The 26,575-nt window shown below is 46.2% G+C and overlaps 1 long non-coding RNA gene across 1 annotated transcript in view; it reads right to left on the reverse strand.

Moving 5' to 3' along the window:
• The window catches only part of LOC143976210 (uncharacterized), a 46,084-nt gene that overhangs the window by 17,196 nt on the left and 2,313 nt on the right, over positions 1-26,575 (reverse strand). The window lies entirely within an intron of this gene.

Below are 26,575 nucleotides of genomic sequence, written 5' to 3' on the forward strand. Positions count from 1 at the left end.
GAATGAACGGACTTGACCACACACGATGAACAGACAGTCTGCTGAAAGCTTGCACGATGACATGTACAGCACGTACGACGGGACTAGAAATACGACGTCCAATACACTGCAATGCAACCTTCGGCCGTGTAAATCCTTTCTGAGCATGCGCCATACTTAGTCCGCTGAAACCAAAGTTGGACGGACTGTATTACGGAAATTCCAAAAGACTTAGTCCGCCAGACTGTCCGCTGAAAAAGTCCGCTGAAGCCCACACACGAGCGGACTGTGCGCTGAAATGTGTTTCAGCGGACTAAGTTGGACAGACAGTTCGCCCGTGTATACGCGGCCTAAAACTCAACTAGTTCATGGTAGCGTTCAAAACATTCACCAATGCAAAGACCAGGATTGTCAGGACAGCGGGGACAATAATGACGGGTGTCAAGCCTATATCCGCGCTTTCTGTAGACACAACATTTTCTTTGGGGGGCTCGTTGGGTAGGGGTACTCGGGAGGACATAAGGATAATGCCTCTCATGCAGCCGGCTTACTGCATTTGGTTGGGGAAGGTGAGGTGGAGCACCGTCTGGATACAGAAGGGCTCTGACGATATCCTCCTGGAATTTAAGGAAGGATCCATTCCGTCCTGAAGCTTTGTGTAGCACATAAGCATTCAGCATAGCCAATTGGAATAAATAAACAGGCACTTTTTTGTACCAGCGTCTGGCCTTACGGACAACTAGATACGGCGCCAACAACTGGTCATTGAGGTCCACCCCTCCTATATTTTGGTTATATTTGTGGACACAGAGGGGTTTCTCCACAATACCAGTCGCCGTAGGAATTTGGACCGTCGTGTCTGCATGAAGGGAGGTAAGAACGAAAACATTCTTATTATCCCTCCACTTCATAGCGAGCAAATTATTACCGCGCAAGCAGGCTCTCTCTCCCAGCCTAAGACGGGACTCTACAAGCCGCTGGGGAAAGCCCCGGCGATTAGGTCGCACGGTGCCACATGCTCCAATCTGCTGATCAAACAAGTGACTAAACAGTGGCATGCTCGTGTAATAATTGTCCACATATAAATGGTACCCCTTTCCGAATAATGGTGACACCATGTCCCACACTATCTTGCCAGCGCTTTCTATGTAGTCAGGGCAGTTCTCCGGCTCTACGTGACTATCTTTACCCTCATAAACCATAAAACTACGTGTATAGCCTGTGGCCCTGTCACAGAGCTTATACACCTTGACCCCGTATCTGGAACGCTTGTTGGGAATGTATTGTTTGAATGACAAGCGACCAGAAAACTTAATCAGGGACTCATCAACGCAGACAACTTGATGGGGAGTAAACAAGTCTGCAAAACGTTGGTTGAAGTGGTTTATGAGGGGCCGAATTTTGTAGAGTCGATCGTATGCAGGGTCTCCACGAGGACGACAGAGTTCATTGTCACTGAAGTGCATGAACCGCAAAATCTGCTCGTATCGTGCCCTGGACATGAAAGCAGAGAACACACGCATATGGTGAATTGGGTCAGTGGACCAATATGACCGCAACTCACTCTTTTTGGTTATGCCCATGTTGAGGGAGAGGCCCAGAAAGATCTTAAATTCGGAAACCATAATTGGTTTCCATTGTCTGGCAAGGGCGGACTGGGGAACAGTGGCGATGTGTTGACCAGTGTACAAATTTCTTTGGTCCACAATAGATCTATAGAGATCTTCGGTGAAAAACAGTGAGTAAAAATCAAGTGTCGTAAAATCAACTGTTTCCACGTTAATGCCAGTTTGGCCAGTGAATGGGGGAAGTACGGGTTCTGCAGAAGTGGTGGACACCCAATCAGGATTGGCGAATTCTGCAGGAAGGGCACTATGGGTACGACGGGCCTGTCTTTGTCTTCGTCTTGGTGGCAGCGGGACACTACTTGTGCTTGCCACCTCGCCAGCTTGAACTGCACTTATGGGACTCGCCACGTCACCACGTGCTACTGCAGTGCTGGATGTACGTCCAGGGTGTACTAGGCCGCTGGTGCTTGCCAGTTCACCAGAAGGATGAGCGGCTCTAGTACGTCTCTGCTCCATACGAGGGACCTGCGGTTCCTGCACCTGAACAACAGAAAAAATTCGGGATCGGGTACACCTGCCCTTAACAGGAACCTCATCTCCGTCGCCAGAGCTATCTGTCATGGAGCCGCTGTCCTCTACAGGATCGTATTCTGAGCCTGAATCTGACAGATGAGTGACTTCCTCTTCACTATCTGTCATGCTCAGAAACGTGTAGGCCTCTTCACTAGTGTACCTTCGCTTTGCCATTTTGGGCTCTAAATTTAGGGGTACACTAGTGAGTAGGGATGAGCCGAACACCCCTCGGTTCGGTTCGCACCAGAACTTTCGAATGGACCCCAAATTCGAACGAACTTTAGAACCCCATTGAAGTCTATGGGACTCGAACGTTCGAAATGAAAAGTGCTAATTTTAACGGCTAATATGCAAGATACTGTCCTAAAAAGGGTTTGGGGACCTGGCTCCTGCCCCAGGGGACATGGGTCAATGCCTAAAATGTTTTTAAAAATGGCCGTTTTGGCGGGAGCACTGATTTTAATGAGTTAAGGTGAAAAAAAAAGTGAAATATACCTTTAAATATGGAGCCTGGGGGGTGTCTGTAGTATGCCTGTGAAGTGCCACGTGTTTCCCGTGTTTAGAACAGTCCCTGCACAAAATGACATTAAACGGAAATAACACCATTTAAAACTGCTTGCGGTTTTAATGTTATATCTGGTTCCTGCAATATGGTTGAAAATCATTGAGAAAAATGGCATGGGTAGCCCTCCCTGCCCATTACCAGCCCCTTTAGGTCTTGTACGCATATTAAGGGGAACCCCGTACCCATATTAAAAAAAGGAAATGCGTGTGGCCCCCAGGCCCTATATACTCAGAACAGCAGTATACAGGCGGTGCAAACAAGACAGGGACTGTGTAGGTTTGTTGTGTTAAGTTGAATCTGTTTGTAATTTTCAACTGGTACATTTTTAAAGTGTAGCTCCAGTCAAAAAAACTATTTTTAAGCTTTTTGGAAAACATAGGGAAGGGTTATCAACCCTGTATAATTTGTTTTGTCGTCCATCTTTTTTCATCTCACTTGCTGTTGTCTCCTTCCGTTTGCAAGTAGGAGATGTTTGTAAATTGGATGTTTGAAAGTAGCGGCCTGCCCTATATGCTCTGCAGAAATGGCGGAACAAGGTGTTGGTTTTGCTACAACATTGTAAGCCCTCAAAGTGACTCTTGGTGGGCGCTGGAGCGCCCTGCTGTGAACGATTATATCAAGAATTGTAATTACATGCCATTGTTGAACAGTGGTAGAAAAATTGACCTTTGGTGGTTGTGGTGCTGGTGCCACAACACTATAAGTCCTCACCGTTACTCTGGGTGGGCACAGGAAGGGGCCCTCCTGTGAAATATTATATCAAGAATTGTAATTACATGTCCCTGTTAAACAGGGGCAGAAAAATTTGGCCTTAGGCACTGGTGCTGGTGCCAGCACACTGCAACCTCTCCCATATACTCTAGTTTTATTGCAGGAATTAGCCCTGCTGCAAAGCATTGCATCAAAAATTGTAATTAAACGCCCCTGTTAAACAGGGGCAGAAAAATTGGGCCTTAGGCACTGGTGCTGGTGCCACCACACTGCAACCTCTGCCATATACTCTAGTTTTATTGCAGGAATTAGCCCTGCTGCAAAGCATTGCATCAAAAATTGTAATTAAACGCCCCTGTTAAACAGGGGCAGAAAAATTGGGCCTTAGGCACTGGTGCTGGTGCCACCACACTGCAACCTCTCCCATATACTCTAGTTTTATTGCAGGAATTAGCCCTGCTGCAAAGCATTGCATCAAAAATTGTACTTAAACGCCCCTGTTAAACAGGGGCAGAAAAATTGGGCCTTAGGCACTGGTGCTGGTGCCACCACACTGCAACCTCTCCCATATACTTTTGTTTGATTGCAGGAATTAGCCCTGCTGCAAAGCATTGCATCAAAAATTGTAATTAAACGCCCCTGTTAAACAGGGGCAGAAAAATTGGGCTGATGGCATCAACCAGAACCAGAAATGTTCTTCCAACATATCAGCGGAGGAGGAAGAGGATAGATAATCAACATAACAGGACGGTCACTCAGCATCAGCATAGGCAGTCTTGAAGGGATGTGATATTTCAAAAAAAATTATTCTGTTACATCAGCTTCAGGTGCTTGGTAGCTGTGGGTGATCCAAGACTGATTCATCTTGATGAAGGTCAGTCGATCAACTGATTCGGTGGACAGGCGCACCCTGTGATCGGTAACAAAGCCACCAGCAGCACTGAAGGTGCGTTCCGAAAGAACGCTGGATGCAGGACAGGCCAGTAGCTCAATTGCATATTGTGCAAGCTCTGGCCAGTGATCCATCCTCAAGACCCAGTAAGCCAGAGGATTTTCGGTGGGAAAGGTGTTCAAGTCTGACCTTGCCCCTAGGTATTCCTGCACCATGTAAATCAGACGCTGGCGATGGGTGCTGGAACTGATCATACCTTGGGGCTGCGGACTAAAAAATTGTCTGAAAGCATCAGTCAGACGGCCACCTTCTCCACCGCTCCTTCTGACCGATGCCTCAGCAACACGTTGTCCAGGACCAGGAGTTTGTAACCTCCCAGTCTCTGGGAACGCGTTGCACAGACCTTTCTGCAAGGCCTCCCGGAGATGTCTCATCCTCTGCTCCCTCTGCGATGGCAAGATAAGGTCGGCAACCTTACCCTTGTACCGTGGATCAAGGAGAGTGGCCAGCCAGTAATGGTCCCTCTCCTTGATCCGAAGAATACGAGGATCCTTCCGCAGGCTTTGCAGGATCAGGGAGGCCATGCAGCGTAGGTTAGCTGAGGCATTCAGTCCGGAGTCCTCTGGGTCACTAAGGACAACATGATCCGCAGCTACCTCCTCCCAGCCACGTACAAGTCCACGTGTTTCTTGGGACTGTAAATCATCCCTACAAGACTGCTGCTGCTGATGCTGATGCTGAGTGCCAGCCTCCACCTCCATGCTGACACAATCATCCTCCTCCTCCTCTTCCTCCTCCTCATCCTCTTCCTGTGTGATGGGTGGCACAGCAGGAACACTGTCTGGATAAAGGGGGCCTTGAGAGGCAAGGAAATCCTCCTCTTCCTGCCTCTGTTCTGCCTCAAGTGCCCTGTCCATTATTCCATGCAGCGTATGCTCCAAGAGGTGGACAAGAGGTACAGTGTCACTGATGCACGCACTGTTACTGCTCACCTTCCTTGTGGCCTCCTCAAACGGTGACAGGACAGTGCATGCATCCCTGATCATGCCCCACTGGCGTGGTGAGAAAAAACCAAGCTCCCCTGACCCTGTCTTGGTGCCGTAGTCACACAGGTACTCATTGATGGCCCTCTGCTGCGTGTGCAGCCGCTGCAGTATGGCCAATGTTGAGTTCCATCTGGTGGGCATTTCACATATAAGGCGGTTCTTGGGCAGGTTCAACTCCTTTTGGAGCTCAGCCAGCCGAGCACAGGCATTAAATGATCGGCGGAAATGCACACAGACTTTCCTGGCCTGCTTCAGGACATCCTGTAAGCCAGGGTACCTGCCCAAGAACCGCTGCACCACCAGGTTAAGGACATGAGCCACACAGGGCACATGGGTCAGTTGTCCCTGTCGGAGGTCGGAGAGGAGGTTGGTGCCATTGTCACAAACCACCATTCCTGGCTTAAGCTGGCGTGGCGTCAACCACCTCTCGGCCTGCCCCTGCAGAGCTGACAAAACATCCGCCCCAGTGTGGCTCCTGTCCCCCAAACAATCCAGCGCAAGCACGGCATGGCATCGTTTTGCCTGCGTACTTGCGTAGCCCCTGGAACGCCTACGAAGCACCGCTGGTTCTGAGGACAGAACACTGGAAGAGGCCATGGAGGAAGAAGAAGAGGAGGGGGTGAAGGAGAGAGGTGTGTCACAACCAATAGTAGCATTTTGGCGGCATGGTGGCGGAACAACCTCCAACACTACTGCACCTTGTCCTGCATCCTTCCCAGCTGCCAGAAGAGTGACCCAATGGGCCGTGAAAGACAGGTAACCTCCCTGTCCATGCCTGCTGGACCATGAGTCAGCGGTAATATGCACCTTACTGCTGACCGCCCTGTCCAGCGAGGCAAGGACATTGCCTTCCACATGCCGGTAGAGAGCCGGAGAAAAAGTGGCGTTTGGGGACCTGCCACTGAGGAACCGCACATTGTACAAACTCACGGAAGGGGGCCGAGTCTACCAACTGAAAAGGCAGCAGTTGAAGTGCTAGCAATTTAGCCAAGCTAGCATTCAACCGCTGGGCATGTGGATGGCTGGGAGTGAACTTCTTTCGCCGGTCCAGCAGCTGGGGCAGGGACATTTGCCTGCTATAATCGGACGTGGGTATACCGCTAGCAGAGTTCCCGGAAGCACTTGGCTGTGACACACCTAATTCTACACCTTCATTCCTCTCAGAGCAGGTTTCAGAGAGGACTGAAGGTCTAGTAGGGTTGGAGATGCCAGCTGATGAGGAGCAAGGAGAGGTCCGCTTTGTTCTTTGGTGTGGGTCTTTGAGGTACGCTTGCCAACGAGCTGCATGGCAGGTCAACATATGTCTGGTCAAGCATGTGGTGCCCAAGCGGCTGATGTTTTGGCCACGTGAGATACGCTTGAGACATATGTTGCAAATAGCAGCGGTGCGATCTGATGCACTCGTCTCAAAAAAGGCCCACACCAAAGAACTTTTAGAATAGCGTGCAGAGGCAGCGCTCTGCACAGGCGGAGCTCTGCGGTGTGATTCAGTCGGTGTGCTGCCCCTAGGCTGGCCCCCGAGGGCATCCTGCCTTGTTGGACATGTGCCTCCTCCTCCTCCTCCTCCTCCTCTCTCCTTCCAGGCACCCACGTGGAGTCAGTGCCCTCATCATCCCCTCCCTCTTCATCGCTGTAGCAAACCTGGCATATGCTGCAGCTTGTGGAACATGACTGCCAGATTGCTGTCCTTCTTGAGCATCCCCTCTCTCTGCGCTCACGCTACTGCCTTCCTCTAGCTGAGTGTCATCATCAAAGCCCACAAAACCCTGGGCATCCTCCTGGAGCATGTACCCAACACTGTGCTCAAAGAGTTCAGGAGACTCCTCAGGAGGACGTGGTGGGTCTAGGGAAGGAGTCACAGATGATGCCATTGAGAGGAGGGAAGACGATGCGTTGGCAGCTGCTTTGCTAGTGCCCTGAGACTGGGTGAGAGAGGATGAGGAGGATGAAGAGGGCTTGGTCATCCACTCTACCAAGTCGTTGGCATGTTGCGGTTCAACATGTCCAGCTGCCGAAAAGAAGGACAAGCGTGTCCCATGGCCACGTGCTGATGACAATGCACCGCGTCCACGACCAGCACTGTTGTCTCTAGACACAGAGCCTGCTTGCCCTCTTTTATCGGCTCACGCCTGTCTGCCTCTCCTTGCTGGCCTTCCAGACATGGTAATGGCCTGAAGGGAGTTGGGTAAAAAAGCAGTTGGGTAGTGTATATTGTGCTAGAGGCACACAACACCCACTAACTCCTGCAGATGCCTTTATTATAGAACACCAGAGATAAAGGGGTATATACAGATGTATACTGTGCTGTGCTGGAGGCACACACAACTTCCAATAACTCCTACAGATGGCAAGTGGGCTCAAATAGAGAACAGCTATGTAGGTGGATATAGCGGTATGTACTGGGTACAGAGCATGCAGACAGCACGCACTATCTCCTAACACTACTGACTGCAAGCTCTATTATAAAAGATAGATCACTAGCTATATAGGTGAGGTGAATATAGCGGTGTATACTGCGGTCAGGGCACGCAGACAACAACCACTACACAACAGCAAGATCGAAAATTGTCCAAAAACGATCAGTGTGTACTGTGTTGAAGGTACACAGAACACCCACTAACTCCTGCAGATGCCTTTATTATAGAACACCAGAGATAAAGGGGTATATACAGATGTATACTGTGCTGTGCTGGAGGCACACACAACTTCCAATAACTCCTGCAGATGGCAAGTGGGCTCAAATAGAGAAGAGCTATGTAGGTGGATATAGCGGTATGTACTGGGTACAGAGCACGCAGACAGCACGCACTATCTCCTAACACTACTGACTGCAAGCTCTATTATAAAAGATAGATCACTAGCTATATAGGTGAGGTGAATATAGCGGTGTATACTGCGGTCAGGGCACGCAGACAATAACCACTACACAACAGCAAGATCGAAAATCGGCCAAAAACGATCGGTGTGTACTGTGTTGAAGGTACACAGAACACCTACTGCTTCAGACGCCAACACACTACACAAGGCCGCCGCGCTGGTGGCCTTATATAGTGTGGGGCGTGCACTACACAGCCTGAGCTATGATTGGCCACAGGCATCCTGCCTGTGGCCAATCATGGCTCTCCTCGCTGCTGGCGCTGCGATTGGCCAAGCATGCGGGGTCACAGTGCATGCTTGGCCAATCATGAGCCAGCAATGCACTGCGCCATCGCAGTGCATTGTGGGCCGTGAGCGCCACACGAATTTGGCGCGAACGGACCAAAATGTTCGGACTTCGCCGAACGGACGAACAACCAATGTTCGAGTCGAACGTATGTTCGACTCGAACACGAAGCCCATCCCTACTAGTGAGACCCACAGGTAAAAAAGCACCCAGGCTGTCAGCGACTGTATCAAAACGCTACAAAAAAAACTGTTACCAATCGCAGGGATCAGGCCTGACTCTGCGAACGCTGCAGTCATGTGTGTTGTGTTTTGTAAGTGACAGTGATCGATCGATACTGCACTTGGGTGGGCTGGGCTGGGCTTGGTGGAGGGGCTAAACGCAGGTGCTAGCAGGTATCTGGGCTGATCCCGCTAACAATGCGTTTTGGGAAACCTAAACTGCTGGCGACGCTAATATAGATCTGATCAGATACTATATTACTAAGGGAGGTGTATGCTTTGCGCGTGGGTGTTAGCGGTACTGGCACTAACCTGACGCTGCCTGGGGCGACGCAGACCTTATCTGACCCTCAAACTTATATCACCCGCCGGGTGATCAGGGGGTTAAACCTTTATTAGGTAATTAATGGCGGGTGCCCTGAAACTATAAAAAAATAACTAACCAACCAGCGTCACCTGTAACAGTTATATGGTGATCACTGGTGAAAGGGTTAACTAGGGGGCAATCAGGGGGCTTTATGCGGTAGTATATGGGGGTCCCTGACGCTATGAAAAGCTGCGGCGAACCTAAATACCTACCTGCCTAACTAGCGTCACCTGTGACACTAATACAGCGATCAGAAAAACGATCGCTTATTAGTGACACTGACAACGGGGGGTGATGACGGGGTTAAACCTTTATTGGGGGTTAGGGGGGTACCCTAGAGCTAAAGGGGGCTAACCCTAACTGCCCTAACAGTTATTGCAGTCACAAATGACACCAATGCAATAATAAAAAATAAAAAAATGCAATTGGTGTCACTGTGACTGGGGGTGCAGGGGTGATTGGGGGGGTGATCGGGGGGTGAAGGGGGGGTGAAAGTGTGCCTGGCGTGTTCTACTGTTAGTGTAGTGTTAGGTGAAACTCACCGATCCTCTCTCCTCAGTGCCAGAACGAAAAAGACCGACACGAGGCGAAATTACATCACTTCCTCTGCCTGTGTTTACATTACAGGAGAGGAAGTGATGTAATGCTGCCATTTCATTCGTCAGGAGTGATCGCGAGGGGGTGGCCATGAATGAATGGCCGCCCCCTCATCCCGGATCGCTCCTGCACGGAATCCGACCGCCGCTGGCACCGGGGGGGGTCCGTTCGGGCCCCCCACCCGCGGGAAGGCATGGACGTACATGTACGCCAATATGCCTGCCCGTGCCATTCTGTCGACGTACATCATCGTGCTGCGGTCGGCAAGTGGTTAAGACATTTCAGACTTCAGACTTCATGATAGCTGTGAACCTGGCATGTTTAAAACCCAAAAATTTAAACAGTGCTGCACAATACATTAAATGTCCATGATCGATAGGAGACAATCCGAAATAGTGCAAGTGGATAGACAAACGCAGGTTGATAGGTTTGAAAATCAGTGATCCCTCCACCACATATATAGATGGCCTATCACCTCCAACATTCATATGCGGTGTATAAATGGTTAAACACACAGGCCCTCATTTTTAAACAGTATCCAAATCTGAATCCATGAATGTTTTGATGACGGATGTAAAAAAAAAAAGAATACACAATCTCTGCGTTGCGTATTTATGAATTAAAAACAATGAAAATGCACTTACATAGTATCGCACTCAGATCCGAGTGCCGGCATATGAGTGAAAGTATGTTTGTCAAATCAATGCAATGGCCGCGGGTGACGTCATGCGTAACACCTGACCTCCGTATGCGTTACGTCCATAGGCGGGACTTCTTCAGCACGGGGCAGGATGTACGCAGACGACCCGCTATTGTGTATAAATAACCATGACAACCCTCAATCAGCCTGTCAGTGAACAAGAAACAGTGGACAAATCCCCGCTGATTACACATATAGGACACAAAGTTCCTTTTCTACACTAGTGACAAGGGTGAAATAAAATGTATAACATTTAAGTGCCCACTCTCAATATTAATCCATCGGCGCAACTTGTATTACATTAATTGTAGGGAACTAAAATTCCTCACATACTAAACTAATACCAAGAGAGGAAAATGAACAAGCGCCAATAGAAGCTGAAGGAGACAAAAACATCTCACATTAAAGGGGCACTTTAATTGCTAAGAATAAAAATTATGTATAAATTAACATAATCAAATATAATTAAAAATAAGGACCTCAATCCACAACCATTCCATTGGTAGACAATGACATTAAAATTACATTTATATACAATCAAACATATGTATAAAAATACAGGAAAAAGAGGAAAATATAAAATATATAAAAAAATAAAAAATAAAACAGAGACCTATCTATAGGAAATAAAACAATTGAGGTCAAACTCGACATTCATCACAGCAGGAGTCATAACCTTGGTCTCAAAAATCCAATTTCCAATTCCCTGCGACTCAACTGCTGGATGTACTGACCTCCTCTCCAGTGTAGAGGGACCTTTTCTATACCCCAAAACTTCAAGCATTTGGGGTCCCTATTATGGCACATTCTGAAATGCCTAGATACACTATGAGTCTTGACGCCCCTTTTAATGTTACTAATATGCTCTCCCACCCTTACATGTAATGCTCTAGAGGTGCAGCCCACATACTGTAATCCACAGTCACACTCAAGCATATATACTACTCCTCCAGATGTGCACGTAATCAAACTTTCAATCTTATACTGTTTGCCCGTGACAGTGGCCACAAAATCCTTCCACTTTTTAATATTTTTACTGGCATTCTTACAAGTGGCACACCTGCCACATCCATAGAAGCCAGACGGAAAGCTAAATAACCTATTGTCATGCCAAACTGTGATGAAGGGAGGGCTCTTTACGATATATAAATGCAGGCCAATCCGGAAGTACAGGTCCAAGGATCCTATCTGACTTCAGGATCGGGTAATGTTTGGCCATAATTCTCTTGAATTTCTTATGCTGGATACTATAATCCATCACAATTTTAAATCCAGAGGAAGTATCCGCAACCTCAGTATTGATATTCCAAGAAAGCTGTATGTTTTTATTGTTATTATTAAGTCTATCAACAAATGCCTGCAAACTGGACATGTCACCTTCCCAGATCATCATTAAATCATCAATATAAACTTCCGGTTCCGGCGCCGCATGGAGTAGCTGCTTCTCCTCACAGCTCCCACAGACCGCCCTACAAAACGGCATATAAAGTCGGCGTTTTTCGCTCAAAAAGCTCCCTGCGACTCTCTCCACCAATCCGACCGCGCGATGGACAGGTTCGTGGAAAAAAACGGGCCGCGATCCTATGCGGCCGCGACCGCGCGGTCGGCCCCGCCGCAAATCGAGGCCCCGGCTTCGGCCTACACGGAACCGGCCTGCGCGGTCTATCCAGCGGAGACGGCCCCAGCCATGGAGGTAGGCGATCAGTCAGCTACGCACTCTAACCAGAGGGACTCTTTGTCTCCACAACCCCAGACATCGCCGCAAATCTCTGGCCCTGCAATACCTCTTCATGTGCAGCAACCCCACATACCTCAGCCATTGCAGGACCGCCACACTGAGGTTCTGGCTCAAGCTGTGGCTGCTCTTCTCTCCCCTATGATTGCAACATCAGTAGAAAAGGCTGTCAGCGCAGGCATGCAAAAGATCCAAGCCCAGCTAGGAGAACATGCTTCCAGATTAAATGATGCAGAACACCGTATATCAAATCTTGAAGATGAACTCTACCAGACGCAATCCTTTGAACATGCCCAAGATAGAACGAACAAGTTCATTCTGGAAAACTCGACGACCTCGAAAATAGGTCCAGGAGGAGCAACCTGCGGTTTGTAGGACTCCCCGAATCGCTTCCCTCATCTGCCTTGTCTGACTTCTGTGCCCGCCGCATTCCTGAGGCTTTGGGCCTGGGAGGCCCTTACACGGTGGAACGCGCACACCGAGTGGGAGCCTTTAATTCAGAACGCAAATCACCGCGGCCGATAATCGCCAAATACCTCAACTACTCCGACAAGGCCGCCATACTGCAAAAGTACCGTCAATCCAGATCTGTACAGATTGATGGCACCAAAATCCTAATCTTTGCTGACTACTCGGCGGACGTTTCTAAGAAGCGTAAGGCTTTTCAGCACATCTGCGCAGAACTTCATCAACGTCAACTCCAGTTCACCCTGACATTCCCAGCCGTTCTGCTTCGACATGCTTCCCGACATGTTTCGTCCAATAGACTTCCTCATGGGTTTGGCTATCCAGCTATTGCTACGGAATGATCAGGAAGCCATTTAGAAGGGTAGGTTGAGGTGCCTTCCTTAATAGATGTGGTGGTATATCCTCCTGATCGTGAGGAGAGCAATGTGTGGGGAAGTTGGGAGTGTTTTTACACATAGAGATGGGGAGGGGTTGGGGGAGGAAAAAACTATTAACCACCCACCGCAAGAGCTTATCAACCAATTGGAGGACATAGGGGGGAGGGGTCACCTGCACTGGGAGGGACTGGTCACCTGAGATTGCAAATAAAAGGGGGGTTGTTACAGCTGGATAGCCAAACCCATGAGGAAGTCTATTGGACGAAACATGTCGGGGGCGTGGCTATATGGCGACCAGCACACACAGTAAAAGACTAGAAAGAAGGCGGAGGAAGGAGAACACACAAGTTGAAGGACTGGATATCACTATCTGGCGCTGTTTTCAAATTGAGTTGTCTGCTGTCAGGTAACACACAGATACCTTGTGTAAAGACGGTGCTATGTGATATGAACTTAGCTTGCTTCCAGTGTACTCACCAATGCCTATGAGTGAAGGATCTTTGAATTGACCAGTGGATTGTCTATTTGAAGTGCCTGTTTTTAATTGGATCCATGTGAGTGTGATTTTAATTGAACGTTTTATTGAGATTAAAAATAGTTTTGCAATGTTGCACTATGGGAAGTTTCTTTTGTCTCCCTGAGGTAACTCTGAGATATTAAGTGATTATCCTCTGCCTGCAAAGTTTTCATAAGAAGTGGCTGGAGAAATAGTCATCATCTGTATACACTATAAGCGTTTTTTGCCCGACACGAGAGTGCTGGGCAATACTGCTGGTGACTGTTCTGAACAAGGGGGGCACTAACACCAAGGGTGCGGTGGAGGCTCTGCGTTTGATGGACACTTGGTTGCAGAATGTTCACTTGAATTCTTTCTTTTTTTTGAACTATTGCCATCATTACAGTTATTGCTCCTCAATAATTGTATTTGATTGAAGATCAATCTAATTCACTTTGGAACTGCACATCTTCATTAGAGCACTATTTTTTATTGTGTTAATTTCTTATATTTATGTTTTGTCACATATTCACTGTATCACTTTTGTGCGATTTTTTTTTTTTTTTTTGATTGCATTTTTTTGTTATTTAATCACGATTTATTTTATTGTTGATTATATATATATATGCACATGTGTTTATATTTTCACGTTGTGTAGTTTTGGTTATCAGAGCACACTGCTATCTAACAGTGTGTAGTTTTTGTAGCGCCACAAGGTGTTTTTTGCATTGTAAGTGGTAGGTTTGCTTTTTTTCACCTTCTGAGAGATATAACTATATAGCATACTTTAGAACCCTATTAAAGTCTATGGGACTCCAACGTTCAAAATCTAAAGTGCTAATTTTAAAGGCTAATTTGCAAGTTACTGTCCTAAAAAGTGTTTGGGGACCCGGGTCCTGCCCCAGGGGACATGTATCAATGCAAAAAAAAGTTTTAAAAACGGCCGTTTTTTCGGGAGCAGTGATTTTAATAATGATTAAAGTGAAACAATAAAAGTGTAATATTCCTTTAAATTTCGTAGGGGGGGGGGGGTTGTCTATAGTATGCCTGTGAAGGGGCGCATGTTTCCCGTGCTTAGAATTGTCCCTGCACAAAGTGTCATTTATGCAGGAAAAAAAGTCCTTTAAAATCACTCGCAGCTATAATGAATTGTCGGCTCCGTAATACAGAGAACACTCATTGAAAGTCATTGATAAAAAAATAAATAAATAAAAAAAAAAAAAAGCGTGGGGGTCCCCCAAATTCAATTACCAGGCCCTTCAGGTCTGGTATGGATATTAAGGGGAACCCTGCCTCAAATTTAAGAAAAAAATTTGACGTGGGGTTCCCCCTAAATATCCATAACCAGACCCTTCAGGTCTGGTATGGATATTAAGGGGAATCCCGCGTCAAATTAAAAAAAAAATTGACGTGGGGTTCCCCCTAAAAATCCATACCAGACCCTTTATCCGAGCACGCAACCTGGCAGGCCGCAGGAAAAGAGGGGGGGACGAGAGAGCGGCCCCCCCTCCCTCCTGAACCGTACCAGGCCACATGCCCTCAACATTGGGAGGATGCTTTGGGGGTCTGTGACCCCTCAAAGCACCTTGTCCCCATGTTGATGAGGACAAGGGCCTCATCCCCACAACCCTGGCCGGTGATTGTGGAGGTCTGCGGGCGGGGGGCTTATCAGAATCTGGAAGCCCCCTTTAACAAGGGGACCCCCAGATCCCGCCCCCCCCCCTGTTTGAAATGGTAAGGGAGTACCCCTACCATTTCACAAAGAAAATGTAAAAAATGGTTAAATAAAACAAACACACTTTTGAAAAATTCCTTTATTAAAAATAAAAAAATAAAAAAAAGATTCCAGCGGCGGTAATCCACTCTTGCTATCCAGCGACGGACGGTCATCTCTCCAGCGATGTCTCATCTCATCCAGCGCAGCGAATACATCCTTCTTCTGTCTCCTCCACGGAGACACTGCAGGCATTCCGGCGGCTGACGTTTCTTATATACGGAGGGCGGGGCCGGATGCGGGAGTGAGAGAGCGCGTGTGAATCCAGGGCGCGCTGTGCCTGTCTCCCTTCGCTTCCCCTCGATGGGAAGAAATTAGCCTGGAAACGATAGTGGCGTCTAGCTATGCGCTGAGCCCAACACAGCGGTCCCATCCTTTCTCCGTCTGAGCCTGCGGAAACTAGCCGACCCGAGCGAGTATCGTTCGTGACGCTGGAGTGAGCCGAGGGAGATCTCGCGGGCGGTCGTATTATCGCGAGTCCCTGGCTTGGCTTGACAGCGATGTAACAGAAGGAGTGAACCGAAGGAACCCGAGGGAGCTACTCAGCGGCTGCGGGATATCGCGAGTTATGTCAGGCAACTCAGCAGGGCGGGCCGCTTGAAAACTAAAACTGAAGGTAGCGATCGAGTGAGCAGAGGGCCAGTTGAGGAGCTTCTGAGTAGCCTAAGGCAACCGCCTAGGCCGACGGTAACACGGGAGAGAGACGTGGGGGAGAGAGGAGAAAGGAGGAGGGGGCAAGAGCTGGGGAATGTAAAAGCAAATGTCAAATGAACTGTACCAGCTTTGCCATTTGCTAAATATAACTTGCCAGGAGGATGCAGCAAGCAGGCTTGTGTGCAGCTGAGGCTCTCAGAGAGGTTTAGCAGCCTTGTCCCTCTCGGTGGAACTGGTTGAAATTCTCTCCCTTTCTCTCCCCCCTATATATAGCCTGTCGTGTCCTTGGACTGAGGAATTGAGTCACAGCAATTGCATAGCTCTTCATTATAATGGTGGAGAAGACAAGTGCGAGTTGGGAATGAGAGTTGGGAAATGTCCACAGTCACTGCTGCTCTTATAAGCTAATATAACATCTCCTCCATTCCCTCCATCGGTAGCTCTGGCAAAAACTCTTCTTTTCTTTGCATGGCTAGCTTGTTGTGCTCCTGAACTGAGGACATTGTACTACATTAAACTACATCAAACTGCATTGCACTGCTCTGTTTAGCAATTAACTATACGGACCATTTAAAAAGACAAGTTGCAAGGAAATAGAGCTGCCATTGTGCACCCCCCCTTCTTCTGATAGTAAGCTGGGCCCCTCCTTACCCCACTGGCCATACTCACCCCCCTCTTTTTTTTTTCTTTTTTTTGGAGGGGCAATTTGCGATATCTCAACAATATTATTAGCTAAGCATATATTAACTCTGCCTGTTATACCATGCTTAGCAAAAGGGCCACGGAGGACGGATCGCTTAGCGAGGGGAATCAGAAAACCCGGGCCGCCAAAGAAAAAGCGAGCCAGGCATCTGCTGTAGCAGCAGCTAAACTGGAACGCTTCGCCCACGCAACCTCTCCTACCAGAAGGGGAATCCATCAGCCAACTGGGCAAACAAGACCGCAGGGGGCTGCTCCGGATAGGAGAAGCTCCAGTCAATTAGCACCAAATCCAGTTCGATCACCCATTGGAAGTAAGGTGAACGACTCGGTTCTGGCAGCAAGTAAGACAGTACATAATATAACAGCTTTAGCGGAACCCCCTATGCTAGGGAGTGGTGAACCTACACTACGCGACATACTGCAAGCAGTTAACGAATGCAAAGTTTCTATTTGTGGGCTCGATAACCAGCTGAGTAGTATTAAAACTGAATTACACTTCATGAGCCAATTATTGAGTAATACAATGGAAAGAACCATGGTACTAGAAGAAAGATTAAGCATAGTTGAAGACGATCTCCTCCCATTACAGCAAAAAATGTCTGGGTTACAGAAACAAATAGCTACGCAGGCATTAAAATTAGACGAAATGGAAAATAGAAGTCGCAGAAATAACGTTCGCCTGATTGGTCTTCCAGAGGGGAGTGAGGGCCCCAACCCTATAATTTTTCTGGAAAACTGGTTTAAAGAACTTCTGGGTGACATCTCTTTTACTCCACTTTTTGCCATAGAAAGGGCTCATAGAGTCCCCTTAAGATCTCGGGCATCAGAGGAACGCACCAGGCCATTGATTTTGAAATTCGTGAACTATAATGATCGCACTATTTTGATGCGTAGGATTAGGGAATTGAGGGACATCTTTTATAAGGGGACCAGAGTATCGTTTTACCCAGACTTTTCTCCAGACCTACAGAAGCAGAGAGCTGAGTTTATCCCTATTAAGCGAATTCTTCAAAAATATAAGCTAAGCTACGCACTGTTGTATCCTGCTCGGTTACGTATAACTGCTCTGGGTTCAACCTTTTTTTTTGGCACTCCACATGAGGTGGAAAAGTGGATGGAGGAACATAAAAAAGATCTCTAGCTCCCCCTAGAATCATCATGTTTGGAAAACTCGTTTTTGGAGAGGTCTCTCCTCTCCCCCTTGTTTCCCTCCCCCCCTTTAAAAAAAAAAAGGAAAAATTTTTTTTTTTTTTTTTTTTTGGGTTTTTGTCTTTCAGAATGAGAACTGCACAATATTTGCACGTGGAATATTTTATTAATTAGCAATATTGAATGTATAAATGGATGTAATAGTTTTAAGGAGTGTTGAGGCACTAATGGGTTACTTATTAGTGGGGAGGGGGGTGGAAGGGTTAAGGAATGAACAGAATCATACAGGATAAATTTCACCATAAATGTTTAATAGGAAGGTATTGGCAGAGTAGTATTGAGAATTTTTTTTTTTTTTTTTTGTTAGGAAGAGAAGAGGGTAAAGGGGTAAAGGGGCAAGGGGGAAGGAGGAAGCAAGGGAAGGGCAAGGAAAAAGTAATAAGAAACTAAATAGCTGTGGGTGGGGAGGTATATAGATTTCCTCTCCATGAGACTGGCACACAACTTGGATATTTACGGGGGGGGGGGGGGGGAGGGAGGTGAGGAAATATGGGCACTTTTATTGCACAAATGATAATATATAAGTTTATATAAGTTTATTGGTAAGGCACTTTTTTTTTTTGAGAAAGTGGTTAAGTAGCTCGTATATCAATTGAGAGGAGAGGCGTCATGATTTCCTCTCTACGAGATTGGCACAAGATTTGAACATCTATTGTGGGAGGGGAGGTTATGAAATACACGAACGGGTGCATTGCACAAAATACAATATATAAGTTCAATGGCAAAGCACTATTTTTGAGTTTCTAGGTAAATCGGGGGAGTAGGGGGGGGGCGGGGCTGGGCGCTTTGGGTTCTGAGTGTATGGAAAGTCGGGCCACAATAGTGACCCCCAGGGGATGCCCTGATGGGCATGGGAGGGTAGGGGGAAGGGAAGGGAGGGAGGGTGGGAGGGCGGGGGGTGAGTGGGAGGGAAGTGGGGACGGAGGGGTACTTCGAGCACGCACTGTGGGTATGGGAGGTTCGGGTGGGGGTGGGTGGGGGGCGGGGACCCGTCGAGGGAGGACGGGTCCCCTTCCCCCCCTCCCCCCTCCCCCGGCCGATTTAGCAACTATCGACGCTCATGGGTAGTGTACATATTATTTCATGGAATGTGAGGGGGCTGGGGGATCCAAAAAAGAGAGCAGCGGTTATGTTGGAAACAGAGAGGGGAGTTCCTGGTTTCCTTTTTCTCCAAGAGACGCATTTAACCCCTAGTACAGCCTCACTGTTAAATAACCGGAAATTTCTGACATACTACCATTCCTTTCATACATCATATTCTAGGGGTGTGAGCGTCTTGGTCAGAAGGGGCACACATTTCCTGTGTAAGGAGTCCTCTATTGACGAGGAGGGGAGATTTGTTTTTTTATATGGACTGTTGGGCGGGCAGCAATATATCTTAGCCAATATTTATATACCTCCTCCCTTCAAGTTGGAGGTGATGTATAAATTACTGGGGTTTTGCTTAGACAAACCAGGCGTTCCGTGGATAGTATTAGGTGACTTTAACGAAACGTTGGACGGGCGCTTGGATAGGTTTCCTAAACCAGATGGGGTCAGAATAGGGCGTCTACAGGGTTTCTTATCCGAAATAGGATTAAATGATCTGTGGCGAATACGACATCCTCAGGAAAGGCAGTATTCTTGTTTTTCTAGGACCTACCACACATTATCAAGAATCGATATGGTTTTTGGGAATAAAGAGGCGACGGAGGTGGTTCAGGATATAGAATATGGGGCAAGGGGGATCTCAGATCATTCCCCCCTGTCCATGATAGTGTCTTTGGGAGCTAGACCAGGCTTAGGGGAATGGAGAATAAACCCTGGCTGGTTGGAATTAATGGGCAGCACAAGTCCCCTCCAGGATAAGATAAGGGAATTTCTCCAAATAAATAAGGGCACAGCCCCACCTGGTATAGTCTGGGATTCCCTAAAAGCCTACATCAGAGGCACATTAATACAGCAAATAGCAATAATTAAGAGAAAAGACCGTGAACAGGAGCTAGCTATAAGAAATGAAGTCATTTTGGCGGAGAAATCATACATAGAAGCCCCATCGCCCGTAAGCCAGAAAGTATGGCTTGATAGCCAACAAGTGTACAAAATGGCTCTTTTAAAAAAGGCAGAGAACAGGCGTATATTTCAATGCCAGCATTATTTTGGCGAAGGGGAGAGGGTGGGTAGAGCCCTCTCCCTTTTGGTCCAAACTAACGGCTCCCCAACAGTAGCTCAGGTGATTAAGTCGCCAAATGGCGATCTTGTTTCTAGCCCCCCTGCGATCATGAGGGTACTTCATGATTATTATAAAAACTTATACCAATCAGTTACGCAGGGTCAAGGCAGCCTTGTCCCTGACTTCTTACTTCAACCAGCAATTCCAACATTACCAGAACAGGACAAATTGTCCCTTGAATTACCACTTACACTGGAGGAGTTAAAAAATGCAGTAGCTGAAATGCCCAATTACAAATCCCCAGGCCCAGACGGGTTACCATCAGAAATTTACAAGCGTTATGGGGAAGTGCTATTGCCGGAACTCCTGGAGACATTGAACCAGGCATTAGAGGTGGGTGAACTTCCCGCCTCGATGCAAGAGGCTAATATTATCTTAACACTTAAGGAGGGGAAGGATCAACAGGAAGTCTCATCATATCGGCCAATATCCCTGCTGTGCTCAGATGTTAAAATACTAGCCAAGGCCCTAGCAATCCGCCTAAATAAATATATCCATAAACTAGTACATCCAGACCAGTCGGGCTTTATCCCGGGTAGGGCAACCAGCACTAACATCAGAAGAGTTTTCCTCAATGTTCAAATACCCAGGGATAACGCTGGGCTGGGAGCAATTCTAGCTCTGGATGCTACTAAGGCCTTTGACAGCCTGGAATGGGGCTACCTGTGGAGAGTGTTGGAGAGGTTTGGCTTTGGCCCCTCATTTATCCAATGGATAAAACTGCTGTACAATAAACCTAGGGCCAAAATCAAGATGGCATCTGAATTTTCCGAAGCATTTCAGTTGGAGAGGGGAACAAGACAGGGGTGCCCGTTGTCCCCCCTTTTATTTGTATTAGCTATGGAGCCCCTGGCGGTCCTGGCAAGGTCCCGCCCGGACATCCAGGGATTCCGACGTGGAATAGTAGAAGATAAAATTGCCCTATTCGCGGACAATGTCCTGTTTTTTATTGGAGATACAGACTCTACCCTGAATAGAGTTGTGCAGTTGATGGGGGAGTTTGGTCAACAATCCGGTTTAGAAATTAACTGGAGTAAATCAGCCCTCCTGCCACTGCCCAGACCCGGTGATCAAATGGTGTTGCCAACGATAGCGGGCCTGGAGACGGTGGCTAGGCTGAAGTACTTGGGCATTTGGATCTCTGGGGAAGTAGACCAATATGTTAACGAGAATCTAGCACCATTATTGGTGAAAATGAAGCTGAAACTAAACAGATGGTGTGGCCTCCCTCTCTCTGTGGCGGGCCGCTGCAACCTAATAAAAATGCTTTGGCAGCCACAAATATTATATATTCTACATAATTCCCCAATTTGGATTAACCAGAAATGGTTCCAAAGAATGGATTCACTTATCCGTGATTTAATTTGGAAAAAGGGACATGCTCGGATAAGATTACATACGTTTCAGCTCCCCGTCACGGAGGGAGGATTGGCCATACCTCATCTGGGTGCATATTTCTTGGCTTCCCAACTCCAGCATTTAGCAGGGGCGGGGCTCCAAACCATAAACTGATGATGGTGGGGGTACCCCATAAGTTATTACCTGAAGTCTTGGAGGCTAATTCATTCGCCCATAGATGCCCCACCAACGTTTTAATGAGGAAGGTATGGCAGAAAGCAAAGCAAAAGTTGGGTTATGTGGGAGTAACCGATTACACTCCCTTATGGCATAACCGCCATCTGAGTGAAGTAAACAAGATAGATAGATCTCTAGACTGGGACAGACAGGGGATTAACAGACTGGTGCACTTATATGAAGGGAATGTAATGAAATCTTTTGAAGATATTAGACAGGAATTTAATATTTCAAACAGGACGTTTTATAAATATCTACAGTTGAGACATGGAATTCAAGCCCAATATGGGTCATTTGCTATTGAGCGGACTGAAATTCCCTTGCTTCAGGGACTTATGGCCCGAAGGCAAGCAAAAGGCCAGATCTCGCGGTTATATACGAAGATCAGAGGAAGGATCTTGAAAGGTGAGGGCCCAGCTAAGAGCAGACAGGGCTGGATAGGGAATGTAGGCCCGATAACCCAAGAACAATGGGATGAGACGCTGGAGCAGGGGAACTTGGTCTCTATATCTCCATCCCAGCGAGTGTCCCATTTGTTCCTTATATATAGGGTATATTACACCCCCTATAAGCTGTGGAAAATGGGTAGGAAACCTAGAGACGAATGCCCCAGATGTGGGGCATCGGGAGATCTCTTCCATATGGTATGGAAATGTCCAAATTTGTATAGCTACTGGTTAGAAATAGTTCTCAAAATAAATAGGGTTTTTAAGACCACCCTGAAACCTGAGGCCAGGATTTGTCTATTGGGGATATTTGAGGAGAATAGAATTTCCCCTCTAACTAAACAGTCTGTTCTGAGGTGTTTGTACCAGGCCAGACGGCTGATAGCAATAAATTGGCAAGCCAAAAATCCCCCGGTATTTAGACAATGGGTCAACGCAATTAATTCTACAGTATGGTGTGAAAGAGAAATGTTTATAAAACAAAACAACATAAAAAAATTTGGGATATTATGGAACCCCTGGCTGACCAGCATGGGCTACCCCCTGTATAGGTCTACTGAGAAGGCGGACTAGCACCTGCTTGGTGGGCAGGAGGTGGGGGGTCCCCTTCCCCCTCCCTCTGAATGGGCCCTCTTGGGGGGAGCCCTTGGGAGGGGTGGGGGCCTCTTTGCCTGTTTCTTCTCTTTACTTTTTTTTCCCCCTCCATGTTGTTTGGTGCCCATCACTATCCAGTTGAGACCGGCATGACAGGTGCCAGCAGTGTGTGCTCGAAGAGAGGTGGGGGGGTGGGTGAGTGGGACAGGGGGGGGGTTGAAAAGGAGCATGGCGCGCTTATGGTAACGGGTGTGTTGGACGCAGCTTCGCCACTGTATTACCTTGTATGAAACAAAGATCTTTTTGTATTGTATATAATATTGTTACAATGTTACTTTGTACTTGAAAAATCTTTAATAAAGTAGTATCAAGTGAAGATTCATCATCAAACAACCCATCATTAGGTGGCAAATCCCACCTCAGACGACTTGGGATAAGTCGGGCAGATAAATATTGCTCAAAGGAGACTATATCCCACCAATCTTTAATTTTCTTTTCAAACAAATGTGCCAATTTCCTAAATGAGTAACTCAAATCTCCTTGATTAGAATGATTAGTATTTTTGGAAAAGACATCCGTTATAATAATCTCCCTATTTTCTACATATTAAAATCCATCCATAATCAGCAGCTAAATAAAAATGAATTAAATAACAGTCAATAAAAATAGATAAAATATTCAGCGCTGATACACATACAAGAAAAAATAAACTGCTAGCAGACACTCAAGGTTAATTCAATCAATCCCTCAAATAAGCAAAAAATGTAAACAGTGCTGTGCAATACATTAAATATCCATGATCGATAGGAGGTAATCTGACATGCAAGTGGATAGACAAATGCAGGTTGATAGGTGATCAGTGATCCCTCCACCACATATATAGATGGGCTCTCACCTCCAACATTCAACCTGAAACAAGTCACTATGCGGTGTATAAATGGTTAAACACACAGGTCCTCATTATCATACAGAAATTACTCGGTTATTGTGTGATCAAGAAACATTCTTTCTTTCAACTTTCTAATCCGATTCAGTGGAAATCATCTCAATCGGATTTTACACATTCTAATTTGTGGAATAAATCCATTTTCAACCCTCAATGTAGCGACAATAGGGATTTGGAGGTTTTTAGAAATATAGTATGTAATGATTTGGATAAACTGAAAATTAAAAAAGTTAGAGATTCTCACTATATTAAAAGGGGTATTTCTTTGATGGAACAAAGGAATGACATTGTGATTCGTCCAGCTGATAAGGGGGGAGGGTTGGTTGTATTGAGTAAATCTTATTATCATACAGAAATGACTTGGTAATTGAGTGATCAAGAAACATATCAATTGCTTAATTGTGACCCCATGTTGAAATTAAAAAATGGGTTACACTCTCTGATTCAAGATCGTAAACAAAAGGGGATTTTAAATTCTAAAGAATCATCATACCTAGACCCTCTGTATTGTAGGACTCCTATTACTAATTTTTTACCGAAAATACATAAAAATCCTGATCTACCCCCAGGCCGCCCAATCATTAACGGTATTGATTCTGTTACCTCTCGGTTGGGTCAATATTTAGATTTCTTCCTACAGCCACTAGTTGTTAAGACTAAGGCCGCGTACACACGGGCGGACTGTTCGCCCAACTTTGTCCGCTGAACAGTGTTTGGGCGGACAGTCCGCTCGTGTGTGGGCTTTCAGCGGACAGTTTCAGCGGACAGTTTGACGGACAAGGTTTTTCGGAATTTCCGAAAAACTGTCCGCTGAAACCTTGTTTCAGCGAACAGTCCGCTCGTGTGTAGGCTTGTTCGTCAAACAAAGTTGCGCGCATGTTCAGAAAGGATTTACACGCCGAAAGTTATAATGCAGTGTATAGGACGTCGTATTTTTCGTCCCGTCGTACGTGCCGTTCACGTCATCGCGCACGGTTTCAGCAAACTGTTCGTCCGTCGTGTGTGGCCATGTCCGTCCATGCTAATTTTGAGCGGACTGTTTGCCGAAACTGTTTGACGGACAAAGTTGGGCGAACAGTCCGCGCGTGTGTACGCGGCCTAAGGCCTATTTGCGTGACACCGAACAGGTAATCCAAATTTTGGATACCCTTCCGTGTACTTCATCTAGTGTACTAATAACAGCTGATGTGGGTTCATTGTACACTATAATTGACCACAATGAAGCTTTAGCTTCAGTTGAATGGGCCTTATTAGCCACTGATCTTTCTAGTGAAAATGTAGCATTCCTGTTGGAAAGCTTGAAGTTTTGTTTGCTTAATAACAATTTTTGGTATAATAGGGAATATTTTTTACAGATACGTGGTGTAGCAATGGGTGCGCGTTTTGCTCCCAGTGTCGCCAACTTATTTATGGCCCACTGGGAAGAAGAAGTGATATTTCAAGATTGCCCACCTCAATTGTTATGTTACAAGAGGTAAATTGATGATTTAATAATGATCTGGGAGGTGACATGTCCAGTTTTCAGGCATTTGTTGATAGATTTAATAATAACAATACAAAAATACAGCTTACTTGGAATATCGATCACCAGCAGATCACTTTCCTGGATCTTGACATTTTTAAGAAAGACGATCGTTTTTATACCAGGAATAATTTTAAGGCCACTGACCATAATGCGTATATTCCACGAAACAGTTTTCATCATAGGTCATGGCTGTGTAATATACCTAGGGTTCAATTCATCCGGATCCGACGTAATTGTATGTTGGAGGAGGAGTTTTTAGCACAATCTCAAAATTTTAGCCAGTCGTTTTAAACAAAAGGGATACGCACAGTCTATGATCCTGAAGTCAGATAGGATCCTTGGACCTGTACTTCCGGATCAGCCTGCATGTATATTCATAAAGCGCTCTCCCTTCATGACTGTTTGGCACCTGGTGTTGTTGATCCACCAAAAATGGTCGACAATAGGTTATTTAGCTTTCTGTCTGGCTTCTATGGATGTGGCAGGTGTGCCACTTGTAAGAATGCCAGTAAAAATATTAAAAAGCGGAAGGATTTTGTGGCCAATGTCACGGGCAAACAGTATAAAATTGAAAGTTTGACTATGTGCGCATCTGAAGGAGTAGTATACATGCTTTAGTGTGACTGTGGGTTACAGTATGTGGGCCGCACCTCTAGAGCATTACATGTAAGGGTGGGAGAGCATATTAGTAACATTAAAAGGGGCGTCAAGACTCATAGTGTATCTAGGCATTTCAGAATGTGCCATAATAGGGACCCCAAATGCTTGAAATTTTGGGGTATAGAAAAGGTCCCTCAACACTGGAGAGGAGGTCATTACATCCAACAGTTTTGTTGTAGGGAATCGTATTGGATTTTTGAGACCAATGTTATGACTCCTGCTGGGATGAATGTCGAGTTTGACCTCAATTGTTTTATTTACAATAGATACAGTAGGTCTCTGTTTTATTATTTTTTTATTTTATTTATTTATTTTTTTTACATATATTTTATATTTTCCTCTTTATCCTGTATTTTTATACATATGTTTGATTGTATATAAATGTAATTTTAATGTCATTGTCTACCAATGGGATGGTTGCGGATTGATGTCCTTATTTTTAATTATATTTGGTTATGTTAATGTATACATCATTTTTATTCTGAGCAATTAGAGTGCCCCTTTAATGTGAGATGTTTTTGTCTCCTTCAGTTTCTATTGGCACTTGTTCATTTTCCTCTCTTGGTATTAGTTTAGTATATGAGAAATTTTAGTTCCCTACAATTAATGTAATACAAGTTGCGCCAATGGATTAATATTGAGAGTGGACACTTTAATTTTATACATTTTATTTCACCCTTGTCACTAGTGTAGAAAAATAACTTTGTGTCCTATATGTGTAATCAGTGGGGATTCGTCCACTGTTTCCGGTTCTGTTAGGATTACATTCGCCTGCTGGTGGCACTATCCTGCTGTGGGCTGTTTGCTGCAGTTTTAGTGT

This window comes from Lithobates pipiens, unplaced genomic scaffold, assembly GCF_037356315.1.
Source record: "Lithobates pipiens isolate NorthernLeopardFrog02 unplaced genomic scaffold, aLitPip1_a1.2 Scaffold_13, whole genome shotgun sequence".
NCBI classification, from domain to species: Eukaryota; Metazoa; Chordata; class Amphibia; order Anura; family Ranidae; genus Lithobates; species Lithobates pipiens.